The following is a 21,469-nucleotide window of genomic DNA, read 5'->3' on the forward strand; positions in this document are numbered from 1 at the left end:
CGGGTAGGATTTGAGTTTAACTTTTTATAGTCTTCAGGTGAAACACGGTGGCTTTTGTGATTTAACAAGGCCAAATTATTCCCCTTCTCTGTTCCTGTGCAATTTGGTAAAGGAGACATTTAGTTGCTATTTTTAAAGGGAGTGTCTTTGAACCACAGAGTGACTCCACAAAGAGTTGATCTGGAAGTAGCATTAAAAATTTAATTTGTAATTCTTGGCTTATACGTTCCCTAAGGATCCAAGTTATCAAGCACTTTTTCAGGTAATATGAGATCAGCAAACCTGTGGCAACTTCAGTAACTAAATTAGCATTAGCATTTTTTCTTTTTCTTAGAAGTCCTGATGGCTGAAGGAGCTGAAGTAGTCTGAATGCTGCATAACATTATGAGTCCTGTTTGTATCACAATGGACCTGTAAATACAGCTTCAAGTACTGGCAGTTCTTTAAACTTCCTTTACAGAAGGGGAAAAAAATATTGACAATTGAAAACTAAAAATAAAGGCTGACCAACTTACAGGAAGAGCTGAGTCCTTGTACTTCCCAGCCTTAAATAACTCTTTCCAAACTACTTGCAAAATTTGATGCTAAACTGAAGTTTGGTGGTCTATCAAATCTTTGATCTTTAGCTTTAAGGGAAAGGAGGTGAGGGTCAGCCTGTACTGCCACACCTGCAGTGTGAGGACTAAAACTGAGACAGAGGAGATTCATATTAGATATTAGAAAAAAAAAAATCACTGTTAGGGTGGCATTGGAGTAGGTTTCCCAGGCAGGTGATGGACTCACCATCCCTGGAGGTGCTTAAATGACATCTGGATCTGGCACTGGGTGATATGTTTTACTGGCTAAGGGGTTACAGTGGTAGTTCTGGGTTGATGGATGATCTTAGAGCTCTGGATGATCTTAGAGGTCTCTTCCAACTTTGATGACTCTATGATTCTGCAGTTACAAAGGTTTGATGTTTTGATAACTCTAGTAGAAATCTAGTCATCTTTGAGAGTAAAGCATGTGTAGCTTTTATAGGGTTACTTTGTGGTTTAGATATCCAAACATCTGATTCTGTTGAGAGACTTCACGAGTGAAGCTTTTGTGATAGATTTATTCCCCGTTTTAGAATTCTGCTTTCCTATGTCTTTTTGGTTTTCTCCTGCCAGCAAGAGTAAATCTGAGGAGAGGATAAGAGAGAAAGGTCACACCTTTATACTTCGAAAAAATAGCAATAGGTTTAAATAATTTGCTCTTTTTATAAGCAAGTATTTCCCTTTAGTTGGAACTTCAGTAATCTGGTTTGCATCAGGCAGAGGAGGAGGAGTGAAAGCATCTACTTTTCAAATCATGCTTTCATTTTTCTTACAGTATGTGCTTCAGCTTTCCAGCTCATCCAAAAGGCTGTGGATTGAATCCAGGACTGGTCGGGATTAAATAAGCAGCTGGTGGAACTTCAGCTTCTAGAAGCAGGGGGAGAGGGTGGCATGCTTTGAGTTGGGCCACGAAAGTGGGAACAGTTCCACTGTTACACCTGCTGCTGCAGCAGTAGCAGCCCTGTTCTCTGAGGTCGGTGAGTGAAGGGTTGGCTCAGCTGCCCTCAACCACCCCTTCCAGCTGAAAGACATCTCCGTAGCTGGCGTGGGGCTTCTGTCTCTCCTCTCACTGTGCACTGGAACTGTGGAAATGAAAACAAGCAGGCAGCGACCCACACAGCACTCTGCACTTTTCCCAGTCGGTTTGTAAAGCAAAAAGCCCAAAAAAGGCTCACTGCCATGTTTTTCCTTCCCTTCCTGAGTGTGTGTTTATTATGTCTGCAGATGAGGCAGCGCTGATGTTGCTGTGCAGATCTTTTTTTCAGTCTATTCGTGCATTTTCTGTTTGGGAGGGTTGCTGTCCTTTGCTTCAGGTTTTCTCCTGATGCTGGGAGGTACAGTCTGAAGTCAGTTTCTTGGAAGAGTTTTTGAGACTCAGCACAAACTGCCCATAAAAAAACAAGCGCTTTTAAGGGAAAGGGACACGGCAAGATATGTGCATTTTTCACGTGTTGCTGTGTCATAATTCATGGAATGTGGCTTCCAGGCTTGTAATGCTTTTGGATGTGTTTCCAAAGGCTACATAATATACAGTAAATTCTTGTAGCAGTTTGGCCTGTTATACTATAGTGTTATACTGTATCAGCATGGAAGAGATCGCTATAACACCACAGTACTGAGAAAGGGCAAAGAAGGAATCCCTACCTAGCTAGAAATAGTCTCTAAAGGAATCTCCCTTTAATGTTAAGAATATCACAGATTTTAACTTTTTTTTTTTTTTTCCACTGTTATTTATTTATGCATGTGGTTTCCTCAGCAATTTTCATCTGAAAATGCTTTGTGGAAATACAAGCAGACAAGTGGTCTCACTGGGCCCTGCAGTGTTGCCCAATAGTAGCTGAGGTGAATCTGGCTCCTGTCAAACCAATAAATGAAATCCAAAATGAATGAGCATATGAATGAGGGTGAGAGCATTAAAATGCATAGAAGGAAGAGTAGATGGAATAAAGGGATATTAAGCACCACTTTTGCACTAGTGAAACAAAAATTTCAATGTACTAACTGGTTCTTTAAACAATTTTCCTCTATAGATAAATGTCAGATTGTCATTGTTTAATTATAGTCTGCAGTGCAGACTGGAGGTGAAAGGAAGACTGATTGTATTTGGACTGAAGAGGAACAGAGGATTGAACAGAGAAATAATAAAGGCCAAGAGTTTATTTAATTTGTGTTTGATCTGGCTTCATTGCAGTCATAATTAAGTCTGCAGCATGTTCAGAAAATAACTTCTCTGAACAGAAAGGTTTAGGGTCAATTATCTGTTTTGCAGACATTTTTCCGTCTCTGCTTTATTTCTGTTGCATTCAGTGGGACTTAAATAAATAAATTCTCGGCTGTGATGACTTGTGGAGATTTCTGGCTGTATTTTTATTCCTTATGGAGAATGAAGGAAGAGAATTTCTCCTGTAAGGGGACTGTAAAACTCTTAATTAATTAAATGTTATAATGAGGAAGAGCACATAAAAATTTCAAATATACCCATATTGCTTTCTGGTGACATTTTAGATGTGCACACATTAGGTAGTAAGCTCTCAGCTTCTCACAATTTCATCAAAATATGGAATCAAATACATTATAAACATGGTAGGTATGAGAAAAAGAAACATGGCAGCTTAGTGTCAGACTAACAATACAAACTCCAAAAAAAAAAAAAAAAAAAAGAAGAAAAAAAGGGCTCCAGAAATTGTGAAGTTCATTTTACAACTTGGCACACAGTTGTAAAGGTACATTATCTGCCTTTGTCAGGTGGGAAGCATCAGTTATGGTGCACCAGCTACATCAAATGATGAATCATACTTAAAGCACACTGTTTGATGTATTTACCATTCCCCTAACACAGATTTATTTGAAATTCTGTTTTAAGATGCATGTTGGGATGTTTTTACTATTTTTTAAACCACATTTCAATGAATATTTAAAACTATAAACACTTAAAATGGAGAAAAACCATGCAAATGCTGACACATGTTTTTTCCCCATTGCAGGGCAGAAGACCTCAAATAGAAAAAGAGTGCAAAAAAAGCCTCCTAAACCAGGGAACAAAATACACAACACTGTTTCTGAGATCGAGATATCCAGTAAAGCTTGCTGCAGATTTTATCACCTTGTTCTTGTACAGTTCCATTTATTTAAAACTTAATTTTCTAACAGATGAAGTAGTTACCTAAGTAATTTGTTAAATATACAGTAACTCAAACCACAGAAGTTAAGTCAGATGATCTCTCAGGGATTTCTCTTAAGTACCATTTCCTCTGCTGCATGTCAAAGAAAGAAAATAAACAGGGAAAGCTAAAATTTTAAAGAAACAAAAAAAGCACAAAAGCATTTGAACTGAACTGCCTGTAACATCTGGAATGGTTTTGAAACTAAAATCCCATTTAATCCTATAAAACCCACCTCTGTGGAACTAATGGGACTTGGTAAGTTTTAGCAAGAAGAAAAAAAATATGAGGAATTTTGGTTTTTATTTTACTTAGAGGACTGTTTCATAAGTGGAAATTGCTGAAGTCAGGCTGGAACAGTGTGACAGCCTACAACTGGGGCTAAGAGGAAGTGGGGAAAATGTTGGCTGAATATCAAGAAAAGCATGAAGTGCCATTCTTAACGTCAATTAGGCTGTGATCAATGACTTGCCATAGCAAAGTATTGCCTCCTGGAAAATGGACACCCTTTTGGTTAGGATGTTTGAAGTCTCAACTCCCACAGTACCAAACCACGCTCAGTAGAAACATTAGAATGAGCAGGAATAAGGATTCAACTGGGAAAATAATGAGTTGTACCAGTTATATATATGTTAATGTAGCAGCAACGTGCTCAAAGACACTGAAGGCAGCAGAAGCTGAAAGGGAAGGAGATTCTTGCAGCTTACAAGAAAACTAGGAGACAAGGAGAGAGATAGTCCAAAAATGATGCTGTGCTGCACTTGGCTCTGTGGGAGTGTATCTACCTGTAACACCCCTCTGCAGTTCATGGTCTCTACAGTAGAAAATCGTCCTGCCAAGTGACATAAAATGAAAATCGTGTGAGGTGCTAGTCTTCTCTTTTTTTGTGTCTTAATAGTTTATGTATGAACATTGCACATTTGACTTCTGCCTGTGGGGGGCCAGGGGGTTGACACTGGTAAGATGCCAGGTACCCATGGAAACCACTCTATTTATTCCATTCTCATCTGGACAGGGGGGAGAAAACTTAACTAGAGGCTTGTGTGCTGAAATAAGGGCAGGGAGAGATGACTACCTGTTACCAGGATAGGCAAAACAGGCTCAATTTGGGGAAATAAGTTGAATTTATTACAAATAAAATCTAGTGTAGGATCATGAAAAAATAAAAATCTTGAAATACCTTCCCCCCACCCTTCTCTTCCTTCCAGACTTAACTTTACCCTTGATTTTCTCTCCCTCCTCCCTCTGAGTGGTGCAGGGTAGCGGGGAATGGGTTCTGTTCATCACATATGGTTTCTACCCCTCCTTCCTCCTTACACTCTTCCCTTGCTCCAGGGTGGGGTCCTTCCCATGGGAGACAATCCTCCACTCACTTCTCCAACATGAGTCCTTCCCATAGGCTGCAGTTCTTCACAAATTGCTCCAGTATGGATGCCTTCCAGGGGGTACTGTCCTTCAGGAACAGGCTGCTCCAATGTAGGTCCCCCGTGGGATCAGAAGTCCTGCCAGGAAACCTGTTCCAGCATGGATTTCCTCTCTTAATGGGACCACAGGTCCTGCCCATGCTGCAGCATGGGCTTCCCACAGGGTCACAGTCTCCTTCAGGTGCATCCACCTTCTCCAGCATGGAGTCCTCCATGGGCTGCAGGGGCACAGCTGCCTCACCACGGGCTGCACCGTGGGCTGCAGGAGAATCTCTGCTCCACGACCTTCCTTGCCCTTCCTTCTTCACTAACCTTGACGTCTGCAGGGCTGTTGCTCTCGTGCATTCTCACTCCTCTCTTCTCTGGCTGTGATTGCTGCTGCACGGAGTTCTTTTCCCTTTCTTAAGTACATTATCCCAGAGGCAGTGCCAGCATCACTGATGGGCTTGACCATGGCCAGTGACAGGTCTGTCTTGGAGCTGGCTGGCACTGACTCTGTTGGACACAGGTGAACCTTCTGGTATCTTTTCACAGAGGCCACCCCTGCAGCCCCTCCTCTACCAAAACCACACCATGCAAAACCAATACACTGTGCCCCTCAGGAGCTCTGTACAGAGCCAGTTTCCACAGAGGTTGTCAAGTACCAGCTGTAAACACCCTATTAGCACAGGTTATTTAATCCCAGATGGATTCTGAATGTACTACCCCTGGAAGAATAACAACTAAGAATCATTGGCAGGGACCCTGCTGATGCTTCCACCAAGTTAAATGTGAGGAAACTCAATCACACTTCCATCAGTGGGATTCCATTGTTTTCAATCCACATGTTTCAGGTTCATTCAACAGCTATTCCAGGAATGGGAGAGGGTTTCTTGTAAGTATGAAGTTCTGATTCTGCTTTCCTATGTAATTTTGGCCCCCAGCAAACTCTGACTTGGGTACAATAGTCAGAACAGACTTAGACTGTGTACAGAAAAATGTCTTTTTTCTCTATATTTTCTGTCCCTTGGCCACCATCTGTCTTGATCTTCTTCTCTCAAGACTGGTTATTTTCTTGCTGTCTGAGAACCAAAATTCTCCTTTTTGTCAATATACAGGGACCGATGCTAACCATGTACCAAATATCTCAGATGATTCTTGTTGAGTGATGTTTTTTTCCACTCCTGCTGAACTCTGAGAAGAGCTAATAGCAGCCTATTCCATGCCAGATGCTATATGTGGAACTTGCAGATCACTGTGGATATCCTGAGTCCATTAAAACCAGAAAGGCCAGTGCTTCTTGTTGCCTTATCTTTACCCATCAATCTCACAACAAGGAAGCAGAAAGGTGCTGTATGGAAACACCATTTTAAAACCCCTGTTTGTGTAGCCCTCACCCACACCATTACTTCTGCAGCAGCAGGAGAGGACTTTCAGTAAGGAGTGTCTTACTTAGAGCATGACTTTATACGAATATTCCAGTAGTGGCATAGAATTCGAACTGGGGCAGCGTTTGAGCAAATACATGCTCTCACTTATATAAACAACCCGACTGAATCCAGTGCTTAAAAGCTTGCAGAGCTGGCAGTGTGCTTTATAAGGACAGTTTGCCAAGGAAATAAGGAACTTGGGAGCAAATCTTTCCTGCCTTGTGTACAGAAGCAATATCATAGAATTCATCTCCACTCATAGAGCAAGAAGAATTTGGCATAATCTTCAAAGTGTGCCAAGCTCCTGTTGGCACTGAGTGCCTTTGGGTATGTAGTTACCTAAAAGGAATACAGAAATCAATAGAAAGAATGTGTAACCACTCATTTAATTTCTGGAGCCATTTGAAATCTTTACCCTGGAAAATATCTGTATAGATCTTCGCCATGATGACTGATTTCTTTTCAAAGAAAATAGCTCTGTGGCTCATGTCTTGTGTGTTTTGTCTCTACTGACAATGAGGCTGTTATCTAAGAAGTGTACCATGTGCAGTTAAATATATACATCTGTGTGTGTGTGTGATGGTAACAGTCCAAAAAGATTTAGTCAGAGAACCAGCTGCAGAGAGCATCAAACCTTCAGACCTTCAAACCTGCACTTGCACATGACATTTTGGTAAGGAGTAACACAATTGTCAAAGAAACTTCATAAAGCTTCACATTACTGAATGCTTGCACAGCTGTGCAGTTGTGGACGTGCTGCTGCAAAAAGCCAAATTAGATGGTGCATCAAGTGTTTTCACTTCCCTCATTTTTTATGCTCATCTTCCTGCCTTTACATATGGTATATTAATGCTTTAACAGGTTCTAAGGGGTAATTGGAACAATATGTTTGATTTTTTGAACTACACATTTGACACAATAAAGAATTCTAGTTTTCTGTCCATCTATGTACCTGAACATCCTCAGATAACCTTAGATGAACAGAAGCACATCAAACACAAACACCAACACACAGCTGCTTTATGGCTTTCATCTGTGCTCTTGGCTCCTTTACTGTGTGTAATAATGTGTCCTTTCAGGAAAGAGAGGAAGCTAGAGATGCGAGTGGAGAATTGATCCTTGGCATTCTAGTCAAAAACCTGACTCCATATTTTAGAATTGCCTTCTCAGAGCTTCATATGGCAGACAGTATTCTGGCCTATTTCCAGCTGACCCTAAGGAGCCTAATGAATGAAATCAGGTGAGGGGCAAGTGAGTCAGTCCCTGGGGCCCTGCCTGGAGAGGTGCATGGAATGGGATCAAGGAGGGCTAATTGTACTCACACTCACCCACAGCTGCTGTTACTGGCACTTAGGAGTATGTTGTGTAGCACTCAGTGCTTTTTAGTGTCCTAACCTTCCTGCACAGCCATCCCCAGCCCCCAGATCAGTCACAGTTTCAACATCCCAAACAGTGCTACTGCCTTGATACCCTCTCCCATAATCTAGCAGGCAGGACTGGATCCTCTCATCATCGTCGAGCACCCTGGTCAGTAGCTGACCCCTGGCCCTCTTCGACTGGGGTGTTGGCAGTGACCAGCCCCAGGCATGGCCATTCTCAGTGTCTGAGCAACAAAAGAGGGAGGAGGTACTGGGGAAGGCATGGCAGGTGACAGGGGGTTTGTGGGAGGCAGATATCGACCCGACATGCAGAGTTGGGTAAGACAAAATTGCAGAGGATTTCTGGAAAGATCAAAACGCTTCTCAACAGCTGCCTCCAAAGACCTGGAAATCCACAGAAATTTTGTCATTCCCTTCAGCTTCCTGCTCGGAGTTTCCTCACCAGTTAAGCCAGGTGAGTGGCAGCAAGCTGAGGAACAGCTTGGAAAAGCTGATGTTACTGACCACAGAAACTCTTCCTTATTTTCTCTCCTTTAACCAAAGAATTTAAAATGATCCATCAGTTATACATCCATACAGCCTTCTCTCATTGAAAATCTGTCAGCAGCAGGTATTGCCCATAGCTGGACCATTTGCAATGGTTCAGATTTGTCCCTTTTGTTGCATTAGGTGTAGATAAATATTAGTTTTACTGTTTTAAGTTGCAAATGCTGTGTAACTGTGCAGATTATGTTTGCATTTTGATTCCAGTATAAAGGCTGAGGACTCAGTGCAATCCTAGAATCCTGAAGATTTCTTCATTATTCCTTCTTGATAGGACCAGTAGTCCAGAATATAAACATTTTTTTTATTTTTTTTTTTATTTTTTTTTTATTTTATTTTTTTTTTTAGTTTTCAGGATTTTTGTGCTGGAGGTAAACTGTCAAAGGGGTTGAATGTGTGGTATTTTAATGTCAATACATTTAAATTTAGCAAAAGAAAGAAAGTCTGTGTCTGTTACTCTTCATGTTTGTCACAGTAGCAAAACTAGTTAGATTAGGTACTTCAAAGGAGGATTTTTTTATCCAAGCCTCAGCTTGATAGGCCAGGTGTTGAGGGTAGAGCTATAGTTATTAAATGGACAAAGAAAATAGCAAGAAATTGAGAGTAAGGTATCACAAATGATAGTCTGTTGAATTTCATTACTCAGTGATATTTGGCTGTTTTTTTTATAGTCTCCAGAAAGATTAGTTTGGTGTTCCAGGCCAAACCTTGCAAAACCAAGAGCTGCTGTATAAATAAATAGTAATTACAGTTATTTAGAATTTTAAACAGTAGTAAAAGCAAATGTGTGTGTGGGGGGAATGCCTTAAAATGCAAGGAAGAGATTATAAATTTGTTTAAGACGTAGTGCAGCAAAGGTAGAAACGGTGTTGGATACAACAAAAACTTGACCTGCTTAGCCTAACAACACAAAGTTTTATTTTACAGCATGTATGTATCTATCATATCATAACAGAGACAAATAAACTGAGATAGAGGTATGGAATAGAAATGGGAACTAAGGAGACATTTTCACAAAGAAAAAAGCTGTAGATAGTCAGAAAGTGACTAAGGGTACCTTCAAGAGGAGAAAACCATGACGTGATGGTAGCAGCCTAGCAGCGTGGAGGGTGAGATGAAGCAGAGGCTGAATTCCTGGGAGGGAGCTGGCTCTCACTTGACTAGGAGGTCAGAACACCAGCCCTGAGCAACACATAATGAAGAGGATTGACAGGGTCAGGTTTACAGCCAAGTTGCACATTTTAAACATCTGCTTTATGCAATAGCAGTGGGGAGCCAAAGGGAAAGAAGTTTTAGTAATCATGGCAGTAGATTGTGGGAATTTATACTGACAGTTTGGTCACCAGAATAGCAGAAAGAGAGCAGGTCTTAAAATTTTCTGTAGGAAAAAAATATTCTGTGTGTTGTTGTTTTCCTCATATTCTGATTATAGCGATGGGTAGTGTTTAGGATAAGATATCCCTGGCCTAGCTAGGATAGAAATACAGCACTGGTTGTGATATAGGACTGTTTTGAATAAAAAACAGGAAATTAATATCTGATTGAGATCTGTTTCTTATCACCCTTGTCCTACTTTGAAGTTCCTATGTACAAAGCATTATCCCTGCAAGCACAAAATTGTTGTCATAGTAATAACTTCCCACCCTTCCTCCCTTCATGAAATTAGCTGTTGATTCCTTTACATAAACTCTCTGTAAAAAACATCTGAGGTCGAGGCAGGAGTGAGATACCCACGTCAGGGTCTGGAGGGTCCATCTGTGTGGTAACACAGAGGCACCAGGGAGTGTAATGAAAGCTGCCCACGCTGCCTGGTTCAGAGCAAAGGAGAGGTCAGATGCCACTGAGCTGCCAGATGTCTGGCTAAGTGAGAGGATGAATGTTGGCTGTGTGTCTGCAGCGCATTAATGGCCCGTGCACAAGTGGCAGCTGAGGGTAAAAAACAGACACTGTCAGCAGAAAGGACTAGAGGAGGTTACAGTTCCCAAAGGCAGAGAAAGCTAGCCAGAGAGCCACGCAGTGTGACACCACAGTTGCATTTCAGAATGACCGTGTATCTCTCTTTTGTCTTCTGCATTTAGCTGTAGGAACAGGACCACGGTAAAACTGAGCAGCGTCAGGAGCACCTTTGCATCCACAGCACACAAGCAGCAGAGTGTGCACTTAGTACAGTGGCTGTACAGAGTAACCAGAGGTTGCACTGCTATTCACCTGAGTACCCTACATAAGGTCAGGATAAAGGGGTGGGGTGAGAGCTGGTCCGTGGGACAAGTGAGTAAGAGTGATCAGCAGCTATGGACATGACCACAACAAAGAGGACACTTCTTAAACTGGAATAGAACATGCAACACGAACAGCCAAAGAAGCAGAACAGCACCTGCTCACAGCTGGCCACAAGCAGACCTGTGAAAGGGGACCAGGAGAAAGGAAAAGTGTAGTGGCATTGCAGAGTTTCCTTAGGGGGGAGTATCTCGTCCTTATTAGTGGAATCAAGAGCTTGGCCCTCCGGGGTACAGGGGTAAGGCTATCTGTTTAAAACCCTTCCCTTCAGCATGCACTCCAGGACCTGCTCATGCACCTGGACAGCCTTCTCTGTGTGGAGACATATCTGCAGAGGCAGTTCTCATTTCTCACCTTTAAACTAATTTGTGCCTGAAGAGGAAGCTGTATAAAATGACATGGGGTTTTTTGCTAGTTTGGTGAGAAGAAAACACCTGCCTTTTCCTCTTTACCTGGCCTTCCCATGACATGTCCACAGATCTAAGACCGGGACAAAAGGCCTGGAGGAAAGCAAGGGTCTGGGAATTGGGGTAATGTTGTGGAGGTCAGGTCCTTTTTTCACAGTGTGTATCTGATATGGATGTAACAATACTGTCAGGGCAGAAAGGTCCTGCTCATACTTGTCATGGGTCTTCAGTCCTTGAGGTCACATCCTTGTTATTCTTGTACAAATAACTATACCTTTTCTTATTCATCTTGTAATGCCCAGTTTTAGAACCCTACCCCCTTACATGAGGAGGCTGGTACCTTTGTAAGTGATCTGCATGTTTGTGTATGCACTCACCAACACATCTCACTCATAAAATGTCTTGATAACAGCAGTATTGTCATCTTCTCATACATTAGGCTTGACAAGATTACTTCCAAGTGGTTTTTTTGCAGTGAAACAGTTGTATTTTTAGGGCTTTGTATCCGGAATAGGGAATCTGGGAGCTGAAGAATACATCTGCAGGGACCAAAAACTGTTCCAATTTTTCTGCTTCCTACAGCAGTATTTTTTGTTAGAAATTGCTCATTAAAGTTGATCCAGTGAGATATGGTGCAATGCTGTAATTCCCTGATGAATTACATACAGCATCACTGTGGTACTACAAAATAAATATTTCACATCGAAAATACTTTCTGAGCAATAATGTCTGCATGGCAGACATGCACTATCCATGGCAGAGCTGGGGAGAATTTGCTGGTACCCACAACAGGATAGCAAAGATTATACAAAAAAATTACTATAAGTTTATACATCAACTTAATAGTTGTTGTGTGTACTATTTGATGCTGTATGCTTCTGCAACATAGATAAAAGGAAAAAACACAGCCTGTTTGCCTTCAACTTGTCCTAAAAGAGGCTCTGAAAATTATGATTATGTTATTAATAAAATGCTTAGATTATGGTGTATGCTCTGTGTGTTCTTGTAGATTTATATACATGTAATTCTTGAATGTCTTGAGCCATCAGGTGAGACAGATCAGAGGATCTGACACTCTGTAGCTGCCCCTGTGAGTGTGGAGCTCAGCTCAGGATCTGAACTGTGTCTCTGTGGGTTTCTTGCTCCACAGCACAAGCTAGACCTCACCTGAGCTGTGTAGGGCCAGTGCCCTTGTAGGGGTGCAAGGACAGACCCAAGGGGTTCCTGCTGCTACATGCAGGTTTCTCAGGTAAGTGTGGTGGCTGTGTTTGAAGTTGGCTCAGCAGGTGCTGACACTGTCAGGCTGTGTTTGGTGAAGCTGCCTTTTAACAAACATGTAATGCTGATGGAAGTTACACAAGGGAACACTGAAGACAAACCCTGGTGGTTCTGATGGAGTAGGATGTGTTCAAGACACTTTCTTAGCATAGTATCATTTTTGGGTGAAAATTACTCTGTGATAGAGTTGCCACTGAGAAGTGTGACTATGTCTTGCTCCCAGGTACATGTTTTCTTTCGTACCAAAATTAGGAATTGCTTGACAAGTCAGGTAAGTTTGTTGACCTGGTTGAAAACGATGATGCCTTTGAGCCAGAGTGTGCCCAGGTGGCCAAGAGGGCCAATGGATCCTGGCCTGGCTCAGGAACAGTGTGGCAGCAGGAGCAGGGGAGTGATTCTTTCCCTGGACTCAGTGCTGGTGAGGCCACCCCTGGAGTGCTGTGTCCAGTTCTGGGCCCTCAGCTCAGGAAGGACATTGAGGGGCTGGAGCAGGTCCAGAGAAGAGCAACGAGGCTGGGGAAGGGATTGGAGCACAAGTGCTGTGAGGAGAGGCTGAGGGAGCTGGGGCTGTTCAGCCTGGAGAAGAGGAGGCTCAGGGGAGACCTCCTCACTCTCTGCAACTCCCTGACAGGAGGGTGTAGCAGGTGGAGATTGGGCTCTTCTTCCAGGAACCAGCAGTAGGACAAGACGGCTCAACCTTAAGCTGTGCCAGGGGAGGTTTAGGTTGGACATTAAAAAAAAATTTTTTACAAAGAGACTGATCAGACATTGGAATGGGCTGCCCAGGGAGGGGGTGGAGTCATCGCCCCTGGAGGTGTTTAAGATGAGACTGAATGTGGCATCAGTGCCATGGGCTGGGAACCACAGCGGGGTTGGATCAAGGGTTGGACTTGATGATCTCGGAGGTCTTTTCCAACCCAGCTGATTCTGTGATTCTTCAAGAAAGAAAAAATTGGCCTTCAGCAAGATTTGTCCCGTGGCTGAAGGATCCCTAAAACAATGTGAACACACAGCAAGCCTGAGCATCTGGATGTCACAGAGGAGGGCACTTGCTTCTTTTAACAGCAACATGGCCTAAGATCAGCTCAGGGTGACACTGGAAACATACCCTCACTCAGGATCAGCACAGTGCTGCTCCTGTCTCTCGAGGGATAACAGAGTGCCTGTTAAAAACAGCTGCTGACCTGTTTCATGACGAATCTCCCTTTTGGGTTGTAAACGTCATAAGGAGCTACAGACAATTTACACCTCTGTGTTTCCTTGGTGGATGTGACTCTCATAAATTGAATCTCTCTTTTTTGTTTTTGATTTTGGTTTGGGGTTTTGGAGTTTTCTTTTTTTTTGGTTGTGAGGCTTTGGAGGGTTTTTTATTTGCTTGGTTTGGGGGTTTTGGTGTTTGTTTGTTTGTTTCAGTTGCAAGCTGGCTACAAGTCCAATAAGGCGTTAGTAGGAAAAGTTAAATCTTCATTTTTGAGGGAAAATAAATGAGCATTAGTTGTACCCTCTCCAGTAGCCCTCGCAGCCTACACTTCTATTTAAAATTATCTGAGCATATATTTCACGGCTTTCTAAAAGCCGAAGTCAGAATAGTTGTCAGAAATTAACTGATTCGTAATCAATGTTGTCAGGAAGGCATCCTTGATGCAAAGTAGGTATGTGGGCAGTGTAATGAAATAAGCCTATTAAAGGAAGCAACAACAGCCTCCATATATAGAAGCTGGTGGTAATAAATGCTAATAAAGTACCTCTTCTTGGTACCATTCTCCACTTTCCCCAAACCCTCCATGTGTTTCTCAATTCCAGAAAATATTCAAATTGGGAGCCAAATAGTATATATTCCAAAAATTATGTTCATTTTCAAGATGCACCAAAAAAAAAAAAAAAAAGAGCCTGAGAATTTTAATAGATTAAGTCCCCAGGGCTTGGAAAGTATTGCCTTTCTCATCCTACAAGTGAAGCAACAGATGCAGGGAGGTTAAGTGGTTTATTGAAAGTCTTAGATAAAGTTGGTGGCAGAGCTAAGAGTGTACTTCAGGAAGACTAAATCTCATGACCTTGATCTAACTGACTCTCGCTTTGGAAGGTATATCATTATCCACAGATGCTTTTTTTTTGCATAATAGCAATACTGAATTTCAATTACAGGAAAGAAGAGCTATAAAAAGTGGTAAGTTATGAAAATAAGGTTAAAATCCCTAATAAAACAGAGGAGGATGTTTACTGCTGAGAAAAGTACGATGTTCAGTAAGCTGGGATCATGAACACTACTAGTTCTGGCTTCTGCAAACAGACTTTGTTAAATTAACAAGTGGCACAAGAGATCCTCTGCTTCATTTCCAGATATGGGCTTAGTTTCCCCAGGGCTGTCTTCCATGCATTCATGTTTAAATCATATAAACCATGACTTCCCGAAAATAAAAATAGCTTTGTTAAACTTAGACTGTTAATAAACTACGTCAGATTACATGAGGGAGGAGAAGTATTTCTTTGCATAATAAAAATTTCTGGCTAGTAACAAGACATTTTAAGACTTAAAACATGTACAAAATTCTGAGCCTCCTTTTGTGTTCACCAGTTCAACTCTGAGTAGAATGAACACCACTTATTTCCAAACTTAACTTCCTCCTCATGCTGAAGCTTTTAACAGTAATAAAACCCTAAACTCTACATCTGAATTCTTCTATCAGACAGAGAAGTGAAACAACTTAGAGCAGCATCAGCATTTCATATTTTCTTCTCCGTGCACGGCAGGACTTCAATCTGCATGCAACTTTGTGAACTTGCTGAAGGCAAACTTAACTGTCCTCCTGCAAGGGGATAAAGAAGTAGAACACACCTTTTTAGCTTGTGAGGCAAATTGCCATTCCAGCATTATCCACAGGTCATGTGTTAGGTGAAACTGCAGCTCTGGAAGCAGACTGCCAGGTCGTGTAGGTAGAGTTTGACTGCTGGGCTGCTTGCACTTGCCTTCAGAACAGGCATTTGGGGAATGCAAGCAGCACAAGGTAGAGCACTGTGACAGGCAGTGTCAGACACGAGTAGCTTTGCATTTTCAGACATGCTAAATGAATGAGACGACTTGTCTGTATGAAGTTTGACATGGATGTGTGAAGGACTAAGGCCTTAGTAACGTATTAGACTCATTGCAATTACATTTTCATGGAAAAAATGAAAAGGAAAGCTAAATTCTGTAGAAGTCTCCTGAGATCCAAACAGGGAAAGTACTATACAGTCTTCCTGATTTTGTTTGCAGGTCTGAATCACAGAGGACTGCTTGCAGTGCATTTTGTCTGTTCACCAAAATGTGTGTTTCAAAAAAGTCAGGGAATTTGTGTTTTATTCCCTTTCTGTGCCTAACAGAGCAGAGGACCCTTTGCATCATCAAAGAATGGGTGTTCATTCAGCTTAGCCCAGGCAAAAACACAAGCCAAGGAGATTATTCCCATGCTGAAGAAGATGCTGAAGAAAGAGCCCTTCTTCCATGGGTGCTTTCATTCATCCTTGTCAGTAGCTCTCTTTCTTTCACTTCTGTGTTGCTGCAGGAGGTCTATAACTGTTCATGATTGTAAACCCACTTCACCACTGACAGCAGAGCCAAGTGACAACTGGAAAAGATGTATAGGAGAAGCAGCAGCTAAGAACACAGCTTTCTATAGCACTAGCTGCCAGCCTGACTGGAAATTATAGATCTATGCACAACATCTTCTGCAGTAGTTATTTTATCTGGGATAATAGAAGCATGAAATGAGAAAAAGTCAGCTTGCAGGATTAACAGCCTTGCAGTATTAACATATTGTGGCCATATAAAGACAGCTGAATTGCTTCAGTTGTTTTTTCTCCGGATAGCAGCATTGGCAATGACTCAAAAATACAGTAAAAATCGCAGCAGAACCACTGATGCAAAAGGGAATAAAGAAGAACAATGGGGATGTTTTTCGGTGAACCACTTGCTCTGCTACAGGCAGTTTTCAGAGGTTAATTTTATGATTAGTTTGCACACTGTTATTTGCAAATGTGCTCTTGCTAGTACACTCTCCTGACTAAGTTTGAAAGGCACTTCTCCATTCTTTATGCCCTCACAGAGTTTATGGTTGTTGGAGCTTCATGGAACTGATTCCTTCTCTCTGTCAACCATGCATGCATGCACGAGGATTTGATCTCAATATTTATTAATGTTCTGTAGAGAATATAAGTACAACACTCAAACAGACCTTTTATGGCCAGGGTCCGAGAGTCTCATTTTTTGGAACAATATTGAAGTGAAATATTCTGTGCACAGCTGTTCAATTTACATCTTTTTTTGTACATCAGTGAATTCAGGTGGCCTAAGTTAACTTTTAGGACCTTTCTATATTTTGAGATCTCTGTGTCACAGTAGGTTTATCTGAAACTTAAACAAGTGTATATGAATGCAGTTTTCTTTTTTTGTATTGCCAAATGAGGATCCAGCTCTACCTGTCTTTTTCAAATGTGAAAATAGAAAATAGATAATCTGCAGAATGGGACTCCAGTGATGTCCTAAGTATAGGCTGGGAAACCAATGGCCCAGAGTTCTGAGCCAAGCTGGAAGTTGCTTTCAAACTGATGACAAAGTTACAAATGTAAATCCACACTTCAGCATTATAATAGAGTAAACATTGTGTCAGGGCTATATAGGAAAGACAAAAAGCCCAGTACACTCCAACCAAGTTCTGTCTATGGGTTGTTACAGTCTGCTGTGTGACGTGCTTACTGTAAACCTGGAATAGTTCAGAAAGACAGTTGCTACATGAGTAAGTAGCATGATGCAGCAGCAGCAGTGCAGTAAAGCAAGGCATTCAATTCAGAGGACCCAATGTTTACACTACACACATTGTGGAGGTTTTGGAAGATAAATGTAGGTGTGAATTAATTGGAAGTTCCTGAATCCACAGTACTTTAAAAGAAAAATTATTGTAAGCAAAAGAGAAAATTAGGGGGAAAAAAACCGAAACAAAGCAAAACACTGCGCACACAAACACACACACACACAAATCCCCTCCACCAAAAAAAAAAAAAAAAACAAAAAAAACAACCAGAAAAACCCTAAAAACTGCCAGAAAATATGTCTGTGGTCCAATTTCATTCGAATTTTTTTTTTTGTATTACAGTTCTGCATGAATTGAGCACCAGCAAAGGCATTTTTTTCAGCATCAAGTTGATTTGAAATGAACCATTTTGATAGAAACCTGGGCAGAAAGATCTACCTTTTTGTGGGTAGCCTGAAACTGTCAGGCTGGTACCAAGGTGTGCTGGCTTTGGCCGGGGTAGAGTTCATTTTCTTTGCAGTGTCTGGTATGGGACTGTGATTTGGATTTGTGCTGTAGGCCAAGGCCTTTTCTGCCTTACCTACTTGCCCCACTGGTGAGGAATTTGGGAACACATGGGAGGTTGGGAGGAGATAGCCAGGAGATTTGACCCCAAACTGACCAAAGGGATATTCCAGACCATATGACGTCATGCTCAGTATATAAAGTGGGGTGAAGAAGGAGGAAGAGAGGGTTGTTTGGAGTGATGGTGTTTGTCTTCCCAAGTCACCATTACATGTGATAGGGCCCTGCTCTCCTGGAGATGGCTGAACACCTGCCTGCCCATGGGGAACAGTGAATTCATTCCTTATTTTGCTTTGCCTGTGTGCACAGCTTTTTCTTTCCCTATTTGACTGCCTTTATCTTAACCCATGACTTTTCTGTCCCTGTACCCTTCTGATTCTCTTCCCAATTCATTGGTGGGGGAGTGAGTGAGCAGCTGTGTGATGCTTAATTTCCACCTGGGCTTAAACAATGACACAGGATCACCTAGCTGGCCATTTAACCATTCTCACTTCCTCCTTCACAATTGTTTCTTAGTTTTGATTTTTCTGTTTTCTTCTTCATCTTGACTGTGAGCTCCTCTGGGCAGGATCTGTTTATCACCCTCTACAACCTGAAAGGATATTGTAGCTGGGTAGGGGTTGGTCTCTTCTGCCAGACAACCAGCAACAGGACAAGAGGGCATAGTCTCAAGATGTACCAAGGGAGGTTTAGGTTAGACATTAGGCAGAATTTCCTAACAGAAAGAGAGATTAAGCATTGGAATGGACTGCCAGGGAGGTGATGGAATAACCATCCCTGAAAGTGTTTAAGGAAAGATTGAAGTGTTACTTGATGTAACACTGGTATGATGGTTGAACATCCTGGTATGGTGGTTGGACATAGGTTGGACTCAATGATCTCAGAGGTCTTTTCCAGCCTAATTGATTCTGTGATTCTGTGGTTTCTACGTATGTGAGAACTTTCTTTTTTTTATTTTAAATATGATGTAGTGAGGCTTTTGGAAGATGACCTAAGGTAAACAGTAAACAACGACAAAATTAAAAGAAAACACGAAGTTTTCTTTGATCAGATTATGTCATCATAAGTACATCTTCGTTCTTGAGGAAGTCACGCGGGAGATAGGTAAAGAATTTCACCTCCCAGGCAATTTTTACAGATCTAGAATTGTTTGGGCAAAAAGACTTGGAAGAACACACTCCAAATCTGTCCTATGATCCAAATTTTTTTGTTTAAGCACCCGCTGACATATGCCTAGATATTAAACTCAGCTCACCCCTTCAAACGGGGGCTTATGAAGCGTCCTCAAGTATCCAACAATCTGTAAACTTTTTTGCTAGAGGCTAAAAAATATTTTGTCAAAAACTTCCAGCATTTCCTGAGTGGTGTGAATCTGCCGGTGTAGCGTTACAGGGAGAGCCCTGGCAGCTATGTGGAACAGGTTTGAGCAGCCTTCGTTGCCAGCAGCACATCTTTGCCGTTGTTCCCACTTGTTCTCCACATCGCTGAAGTTGCCCTAGCACTGGCAGCATGCAGGTTAAAAAGCACCTTTAAACAAAAGCTTAGTGCTTGAGAGGATTTAAATAGCTTTCAAACATGATCTCACGTTGCATGGGTGAATTGCACTGATTTTTTTCCAGCAGCGTTTTGGTTTAGGGCCAGATCTGGTTATCAGCACTTGAAGTGCTGTAGGGACAGGGCCTCAAAATCAAACTACTACGTATAACCAGATGCTGACAAAACTCTAAAAGCTGGAGGGGAGTCATGAAGCAGAATACAATTTCCAGCCCTCCACACACAACTCCCCTGCTTTTGGTGTCCTACACACCCTTGTCTACCCAATAAAGCCCATAACAGCAGCCTGTGTGATACTCTTCCACGTTTTGAGTTCCTTGCTGCCCGGACAGGGCAATGCAATGTCTTAACAACCAAGATGTCTCAGCTAGTTCTGCTGTAGTCACACAGGTAGGCTTCATGTGGTCTTGGTGCAACAAGTGGTGGTTAGTTTTTTTCCAAATGTGCATTTGGACCAATAGGTCTAAAAATACAGAAACTAGAAGGGAAGCAGTCACATGGTGGACACAAGGCACTTAAGTATATACTGACTTTTCAAAATTATACATCCTTATATCCTCCAGGGCACAGTCCTGCTTGGGTATTGTTGCCAAGTACAGCTCAGCTGTGGGTTGTTTGTGTAAAAGACCCTTTACAGTTTCAGTGAGGTATTCAGCACAAAAATCCTTGGAATGTTTTCCTAAATATATAAATGGGCAGATAATTTTATATAGTTGTTCCCTACTGCTATCCTTCACATTTTCACTGTAGCTCTTTTTTTAAAACATTTTTTGTTTGGTTAGTTTTGTTTACTTACACACACTGTAATCCCTCTCTTTGTCATGGATTTTCAAAGTTGAAACCAATTCATCAACAGTTTGTTTGGGCTATTTTTGGGATGTTAGGAAACTATCAGTTGCATTATTTAGCAAAGGGTAGCCTGTTAAAACTGCTGAACCTGTTCTGGTGGAATACTTGCTTTGCTTATGAATGTTGCCTACACTAGTGTGCTTTGTTTATAGAACGAACTGTACGGGAATGAATGGCTGAAACCTACTCAGACACAATAAAAATCCTATTGCTTTTTAATAGGAGATGTTGCTGAAGTTGCTGTAAATTTCAGTGGGGGTTCGATACCTGAGGCACCTCCCACATCTGGCTCCTGATTTTGAGCCTGAATTACACATACTATCGATTCGAGGCCTAGAGTATTTTCAAGTTTGTCCACGCAGTCTTGTCATGCAGTGCCTGTTCTTCCTTTTGCAATTACTCAGAGTCCACCCAACTCTACTAAGATTGCCAATTAGCAGGATGTGAATGCTTCTATTTAAAGGGGAAAATCAGGTGTGCATTCCTGCAGGCTTTTTCACTTAGTTGTATGAATTAGTGTGGTTGTTTCATTACTTTTCTTCAAGCAGTTCCATAACGAGATGGAGGTAAGGTTTGGGTAGAAGTGGTGAATTCTGAATGGCCCGAGATTTCTCTGAGTGACTGCGAGGGAAGATGTTTCTCCTTACTGCAATCACCTCCTGCTGTGCTGCTGTTGATGTCTCACCAAAAAAAAAAAAAAAAAGAGGTTCTAGGAATATGTGCAATACAACACAGAGCAATAAACGCCGGTTAAAACTACTTTCAGTGTCATTCAAAGTGTTTGTTACCATATTAAAGAGTATCTAAAGTCTTGTCTCACTGAGTGGAGACCTGATGTTAGTGCCAGCGCTAGTAGGAAGGAAGCTTTGGCCATCACACCCTTGTTACACCAGCACCAGCCCACTGCACTGCACTTGCTGCTGGCTGCCAGGTGAAACCCCAAAGACACAGCTGCTTCCACTCGGGGTTCATACTTCTGTATTTCTGAAATCCACTTCTTCTAACACTTCTCAGAAAGCTATAGTTGACTATGTTTTAGTTTGCAGCTTCCCAAATCTTCATTCAACATGCCTAGCCATGAGTTTTCAGCTTACCAATTCGTTCAAACGGGTGAACCTTTCTTTTTTTTTTTCTAAGCAAATTTCCAAGGCATTAAGTCCCCTTATTTTACAAGTATATTTGTACATACTTTTGTCTTTCAATGTACTGCGATTGTATTTAATTCAGGTTACATATCCTGACGCTCTGATACGTTATAC

Source organism: Corapipo altera, unplaced genomic scaffold, assembly GCF_003945725.1.
Source record: "Corapipo altera isolate COAL_440 unplaced genomic scaffold, ASM394572v1 61305, whole genome shotgun sequence".
NCBI lineage: Eukaryota > Metazoa > Chordata > Aves > Passeriformes > Pipridae > Corapipo > Corapipo altera.